We start from the raw sequence: 8,060 nt of genomic DNA, 5'->3' as shown, positions 1-8,060 counted from the left end.
CCTGGGGACATGTACTGACTTCTCAGCATTGTCAATCATGCCACCGACTTTGAATCCCAACGGTGCAAAAACAGATTGTTGGAAACAGAGAATCAGTTTCTTGTTACCACCCTGAAACTGCTAATGGAAGTTGTTACCTCCTTAAAAATAACCAAAGGATTTTGTTTTGGAGTGTTGTGGAGTCTCTTTTTTTTCTGAGGGAAGCTGGAAGAAGAGGGAGGGGAGAAAACTTGTAAGTAAATGAGTATTCCAACAGTGTAAGAGGGGCCATTGTGCCCTGTGTGCACTAATAATTGCAATCAATGGTACAGTCTGACTGCTTCTTTTGTATCAGTCTGCCATCTCTTTGAACAAGACCAAAGCATCACACTAGCCTCTCTGGTCTTTGGGCGTTCCACCCAAATGCGTTTTACTCTACCTCTTCAGCCCATCCCTTTCCAGGGACATCACAGTATGGGGACATTGCATGCCATGAGCCATTGCACTGGGACTTGGGGATCCCTGGGTTCTGTTTGGGTGCATCTACATGTGCGTTTTAATGTGCAGTAGCCTACTTTATATAAAATCACGTAAAAACTGCGATTATGCTAATGCACAGTAAAATAGGCTACTGTGCATTAAACGTCACTTAAAAACCGTGCACATTCATTACTGCACATTAAGGCAACCTAATGTGCATTTCGTTAGTACCTAACACTGGAGGTACTAAATGTAATGCTCATTAGAAAAAGCACCTGAATGCACGTGTAGACATGCTCTTTGTGACCCTAACACCAATCTGCTTTGTGACATTCAACAAATCACTTCTCTCTGCCACTCTTTCTTCTCTAACCCATGATGTGGTTAGACTGTAAGAGACGGTCCACTCCTGAATGAGCTTATGATGTCCTTCCATCCCAACAGGTACTGCCAAAATAAACCAAATAGGATAAAGTTTAAGAAAAATCCTGAAGAAACAAGCCTTTACAGAGTCTGTCATCTAGGCACGGATAATAGAGAGCTGCTTGAGTCTGAGTTGGAGAGTTTCAGTTGCGAAGCTTAGATGATTTCCTATATTATGAGAGATTCTGGTGACTATCAGTTGAGGCCAACCCTTGTCAACCATTGCGATTGCCCTTGCACACTGCTTGTGCTTCCCCGTGTCGGGAAGTGACCTTCCATAAAGAGAACTCAAAGCTCTTCTTCTGTCTAAATCCACCCTTACCTGCCTGGAAGTCTTCATTCCTTCTCCCCAAACACATTTTTCTATCCTTTATTATCCCTTGTGCACTGCCATATTTCTCAAGAAAACAAATCATTAGCTCAACCTGTTTCTGTGCACACATCTGATATTGTTCTGAACTCTGGGAGCTGTAGGGCTAGGACAAATCCATGCTGTTCATACAGAGAAATCCAGACATTCAAAAGTGTGGCAAAGAATTATAAATCAGACATCTGGGCATAGCCATATGTCAGAGCCAGGGTGAGTTTTTCTCTTCCATTATTTATTCCCAAATCCACCCCTAGCTTGGAGTTAAGAAGCCTTGAAAATGAACTCTGCAGAGTATATGCTGCTAGCCTTTTAATTATGATCGTATGTTGGCATTTAGTTGGACGTTTCAACATTTAAACAGGAAAAGCTGCGTCTGATGAAGCATCTGCATTGTTGGTGTTTCTGTAATGATGCCTTCATTGCTTGTACTGGGCATACATCTCATCCTACATTATGTAGCTCATGCCCTCAGTATCAGGGAGAGAGAAATATTCCCAGCTTGCACCAGAATTTCAGCTAAAAAACTTGCCTTAAAGCCTGACAGAAGGGTCTAGTGACAAGAGTCACGATCATGAGCTTGCGGGGGTCTCAGTCCAGTTCATCCGAGACAGGTATCCATAGGATACAGGAGGGCACCTCTGCTAGCCATGTGAGTAGAATGACATGAATTAAACAACCAAGAGCACAATAAATCTCACCTGTTAAGGGACACTTTGCAAGGCAAGACAGGCTCAAATATAAAGAACGTAGAGGGGTCAGAACAAGTCAAAAAGACCTTGTGATCGCCTCTAACTCAAGGAGGGCTGCCAGCCAAGGAAAAGAAAAGGAGGCATTGTAGAATAGTTGGGAGAGAGGTGGATGAAGGGTGAGATGGTGGTTTTAAGTGCTTCCCACCCATGTTCTCTGAGGCTGCACAAAACCCAAGTGAGCGGATATCTCTGCCCCTCATTGCATCCCAAATGCTCCAAAATGGTGGAACAACAATTCTTAGTAGCAATTTATGCTGACTTTTTGCAGTGGATATTTGTTCACTTCTGGAGCAAGAACACAAGTAGATAGCCCAAGCCTGACCGCAGTCTCCAACCACCCTAGGCAGGCACTCCCAGTGCTCCAGGGGTCTGATCCTGTGCCATAATGGCACTGTTTGTCCAGCCCCAGCCCAGGGGCACCTCAAGGTACCCCATGTATTCCCCACTCGATGCTTGCAGGGGATTCCCTTGGGATCCCAGACTGCACATCTCGTGCTGCAAAGCAAGGAAACCCCGTAGGGCCAGGATCTTGCCCATAAGCCCTGGGAGTGGCAAGGGTCTGATCCTATAAGACAGCAGTCCCAGGCAGTGCCTGTCTGTGCCAATCCATTGGATCAATGGTGCAAAACATGTCCCAGCACAGCCGATCCTGCCACAAAAATGCTGTGTGCATACCCTGAGTTCTCCTGTACAGCTGCCTGAAAGACACAGCCCCAAGTTTATCCCTCTATTACAGGAGGAGAGCCATGATGGAGTCTAGCCTCTTGAGGCGGAAACTGCTTTTCTGAATGAAGGGCTGTATATGGGCAACTGGGTCTTCTCTTTCTTAAAAAGGTGGTGGTGGGAGAGTGCATTATTTGTGCAGCATCCTTCATTCAAACGGCTGATCTGATTAACACCCTTGGGAGCAACTCAGGGCAAGTTTTTTAGAATTTCACATGAGGTGAAAGATCCATTTTCCCCCCCAGAAATACGGAGTTTCTTTCATGCCCCATAAATGTAGCCTATTACTTAGAGTCACTGCTTTATGTTCTCCTTGATTCCCTCATTTGCAGCCAGGTACAAAATCAGCAGGCTTCCTCTTCCCTGCTGTAGCCTTGATGGTTTTTAATAACATCTAGTTTCAATTACATGAGTAATGGCAAACTTCTCTGAACCACACATCATTCACTGCCTGGGTGCTTTCTTTGAAGTGTTCTTCAGCTAGTTACCTAATTGTCTTTCATCCGCAAGTGCCATCAGAACAGCAGCACTCATTCTCCCTTTTAAAGGCCTCGTGGAAGAGGTGAGAAGAAAGACCCTCCTAATATTAATGTGACTGCTCTTTTGGCATTTTGTGTTGCGTGATATATATTATGCACACTTGCAGCCTCCAGGGAGATAAAAGGATATGGCGATTTTGAAAGAGCCAACGATGACAATCCCTTTGGAAAAAGAATCTCAGCCTTGTGTGTAAGTACTGATGTAGGTCAGATACATTCAGAAGAGAGAAATCCTGTTAACTCTTATAGCCTTTGATGTCTATGCTCAGGTGCTTCTGGATGGTAGCTAGAGAACAGCATGCACAAAGGTGAAAGAAAATAGGAGGAGATCTATTGGCCAGCACAGTAAGTCTGGGATCCCCTCAGTCTATTATCTCATCTCGGATACTGGGATAGCAACCGAAGGCAAAGGACAGAAATGGGAACACAATGCAAAAATGAAGCTCTGTGGGGTAGTGTGTTTTCCTTGCATACAAAGAATAAAGCCTTTTCCCCTCAAGGCAACAGGTCTGAATCCTGCAGAGCTCAGTGTTGAAAAGTCCCGACCAGCTGATAACTAACCAGTAGGAGCCTTTGTGAAATGTAGAGGGGTGTGTTTAGACCAGTCTCTCAAGGACACTGGTGTGCACGCAAAACTGGCACACCATGTCCTGGCTGCATCTCTCCAGGTCAGGGAGGAAATAGCTCGGAAAGGGGGCCAGGAGGAAGCTTGCTGCATAACAGAGTGCTCTTCAGACAACGAAGGGTGTGTGCTTCGCTGTGGATGATAAGTGGCAGCACCTGTATTGGTCAGATCATTATAAAGGCAGAACAGGTGAGCCCAAACACCTGTTTGGTGATTGTGTTGAGGAAGGGGAATGTAATTCTTTGAATTTACACCTTAAACTCTTAAACCAGTGGCTGGAGCAACGGGAAAGGGTGTGAATTTCTGCTGTGTTGCTCTTCTGAAAGATGGAAAAAGTACTGGACTGCTTTTTGCACAGAAATAATTATTTCTGGTCTTCCAACTAGCTACAAACTATTTTATTAAGATGTGGCTTTGCTATGTAGTTAGTTATTTAATATCTTTCTCTTGAAGGGAACCACAAGAGCTATCTAGTCTGTTTTTTGGTAATGCTTTCTATACAAAAGGTTAATTATGTTTGTCCCTTTCTTTTCTTAAAGTGTGTGTTGTAGATGTATCACACACACACTGAAATGACTGCTGTTTTTCAGGATGACTTAATTGTGAAGCCTTTTAAATTAGCTTTACATAAGAGTAAATGATGCTCTGGAGGAGAGGTTATATTAGTGTTCACAGACAGCGTTGCATCTGCTAGAACAAATGATTTGAGACTTAAGAGCTCAAAGAGACTGGAACGTCTTAAGAAGTGCTAGCCCCAAATGCTACTTTCTTGGAGTTCAGGAGCATTCAAACAGCCTAGTTTAATCCCATTTTCACATGTTTCTTAAATGAGTCAACTCCCATGAGTTAGATGGTCCCCTTGGTTACCTTTATGGAAACTATAGCTGTTCTACTTCCGGAGGGTAGCTATCATGGTAATTACATGGCCCTTTCTCCCTTCCCTTTCTTCTCTAACTGCAAGTCTTAAATGCAATATTGATTTCTGGAACACATCAACTAAATTCCAGGATGTCGTCTTTAAATGTCCAGTAATTTCCCCCCTCGTCTGTATTTGATCTTGTTTGATGTTTAAGAAGCCACGCACACATGTGAATCCTACTTCAAAATGTTTATTGTCATATTTTGCTGGTGAACTTCATTTTAGATAAATGGATTAATTCTGCCCTGTTTTGATTGTCCTCTGCTTCCAGTGCTCTTTCCTCTATGGCTAGGGACAGAAATTGCACATAAATCAATACAAGTGATCAGAAACTGGCTGAAACCTGTAACACAACACTAGTGACAGGAGTTGCACATACGCCAGTTTAAGTGATCAGAAACTGTTTTAAACCTGTAGCGGAACAAAAGTTCGGTGCAATTAAAAACCAGTTTTAAAATGGCTGAAGATAAACCTGGCTGAATATAGTCTCAGATTTAACTGAATTAGGTCAAAATGGTTTATGAAACTTCTGTCCCAGACCAGTACATAGCTTATTCTTCCCGGTTTGTCAAAAATGGGCTTTTTCATGCACAGATATGTATTAAATACTTTGTCTGCTCTCTTGGAGGTTCTTCATTTTGTTATGACCTTCTCTCTGTCCTGTTACAACCTTGGCTATTAGTATATTTTTCTAACCATGGAAGAGAAATGAGTACCAAATAGCTTGTACTTACCTAGGCCCAGGTTGTTTTTGTGCACTTTCCTTCTACTCTGCAGCTGCATAAGACTCTCTTGGCCAGATCTGCAGAAAGCTGTGTGGCAAGGCTTCTCAACTCCCTGTCAGATCAACTGAACCTCAATAAGAAGAAAATAAGTTGTTACATCTTCATAAAATGACATTAGGGGCCTTGTCAGTGGGAATGTTAGTCGGTTCAGACAGAATGCTACTCAAGATTAAATAGCTAAATTTACTCTTTATCAAATCATCCAGTTTTATAATCACTTGGCTACTCTGTTTCCAAACAGACTGGACTAATGTCCTGGGGGGTGGGAGGTAGGACTTTCTGATGGACATATCTATTGGATGTTGTCCTGGTCTCTTCCCCTAGGGGAAAGGTTAAAAGCCCTGTTGTTTCAGATGCTTTTGGTGGCTTGGCCTCCCAATGTATGTGTTGGCTGAGAGCATCAAGGTGGATTGGACAAAGTGTTTCTAAACCAGCAGTAGCACGTGAGTCCATACTAATCCCTGAGAGAGGGCAAGTTCAGGTTATGAATGTCTGCTGTCACCTCTGGGATATCGCACTGGTTGGGACTCTGCATTATTCTACCTTGTATGAACACCTCCAGAAGTAACAGCAAAGAGATTTCCTTTGCACATTTGTACCAAACAGATTGGAGTCCTCTACCTTGGGCAGACATAAGTCCCAGGGATGCAACGTGGTTATGCACTGGTTTTTAAACAGACAAAAATGCAATACGTGTGTGTTCAGGTGTGCAGCAATATACTTTGAACATTATTTGCTATTTTTAACCTTCTAGCAACTACAAGCCCCACTGGGTATACCCTGCTATTTGGCTAGTGTATGACCATACATGCAAGGCCATCCCTGTCCCAAGAAACGGTATCAACCAACTTAAGAACTAAATTCAGATGACAGTCTTGTGACCAAATCTCCTTTCTCTGCACCCTATAGACTTCTGCTAAGAACAATGTCATCACTTCCATGGCTCATTGGGCTTGGAGACGCGCTGTAATGTCCTACAAGTGCACTTACCTGGAAGAACAATTGTGGCACTTAGGGACAGAACATGCAGTAATGATTTCAATAGCTAAAAGCTGAGCAAATTTAAGTTCCATTGACTTGAACTGATACGACTAGTGCACTAATTAAAATGGGGCCACTAATATTTTTACAAGCCTCCTGAAAATTGAACCCTTGGTTGTAAAGAAAACTATCCAGTGACAGGAGTTAAAAATGACCATAACCGGCAGCCATCAGCCCATAACTACTGAGATGCCTACTCCTCCTCTTTCTGCACCTCCTGAGTAGGATGGGAGAAGAGATCTTTCAAGACCATTTCTGTTTCCTTAGCTTAGCAGGTAAAGGAGCTGGGTAGGAGGGGTAATATTTTTCTATTGATTTTGTAGCTCCATACTATTGCTCATCATCATAGTATCTGACATGCTTTCCACACGCAATCAATAGCAACAAGCAAACTCCCCAATCTGTTTTTTAAATGATCACCTTTGCACACAGAGGATTTATTTTTTCCCATGCACTGCATGGCACCAAATAGCTTTGCTGCTTTCAAGGGCAGCCCCTACTCGAGCAGTACTGGAGGCCAGTCCTAGCCCATGGTCTCTGGCTTAAGACCATGTGAGCAGGAAATATTGCTGTGGCTACTTGTGACTGCAGCTGCTGCTGTTTCCACCCTTTCTACACATGATCTGAAACATTTTCTCCCTTTATCTTACAGAAAACACGAGTGCAGGGTATTTGCAATGCAAAGGCCCTGGCGGCTGGCCACTACTGCCTTCTTGCTTTCTTCCACTTTAAGGCAGCATGTTGGTTCCACTATTACTGCTGTGGTTCACTGCATGCCAAGAATAGAAATCCTCCTCTAAGTGCCTGTGAGACTGGGGAATTGAACGAGATCACCAGGCACCACTGATTCTTGCTTGTGCTAGAATATTCAAGGGTAAAATCCTGCTCGTCTGATCTTGCAATGAAAGAAAACCCGTAGCAAACTACCCAGGGAGATGGGCATCTTCAAAACAAAGAGAGAAAAAAGCAAGTCTCAAATCAACCCTGTTTACTGAAGGTAGAAAGATAACCCCTCCTGTGCCAGCACAGGCAGCAGCTCTGCACAGAATTGTGCAGCTCTAAAGCTGCAAGAACTTGCTTTATTCCAGATACGGAGAACTGGAGCACAGAAGGGCTAAGGGAGTTGCCCAAGATGGTGTAAGTCTGTAGCAGAATTGGGAGTTGAACCCAAACCTTCTGAAACACAGGCTAACACCTTAACCACTGGATCATCCCACCTCTGGAGAGGGAAGAGGTATTCTGAATTTAAAAACGTGTTTCAAGGGCTCAGTTGCTGTGGTAGAGGACATAATAGAAACCCACTGAATAAAGCATTAAGTCGTACCCATTGCAAGAAAAGACTGTTCAAAGGAAAATGAATTGCATAATGTTTTACCAGCTTAAGATAATATGGGGCTCTAGGAGCTCTAGGGGCTTTTTAGTCTTTC

The sequence above is a fragment of the Alligator mississippiensis genome, chromosome 13 (genome assembly GCF_030867095.1).
Source record: "Alligator mississippiensis isolate rAllMis1 chromosome 13, rAllMis1, whole genome shotgun sequence".
Classification (NCBI taxonomy): domain Eukaryota; kingdom Metazoa; phylum Chordata; order Crocodylia; family Alligatoridae; genus Alligator; species Alligator mississippiensis.
Note: the sequence above shows the minus strand (reverse complement) of the source record.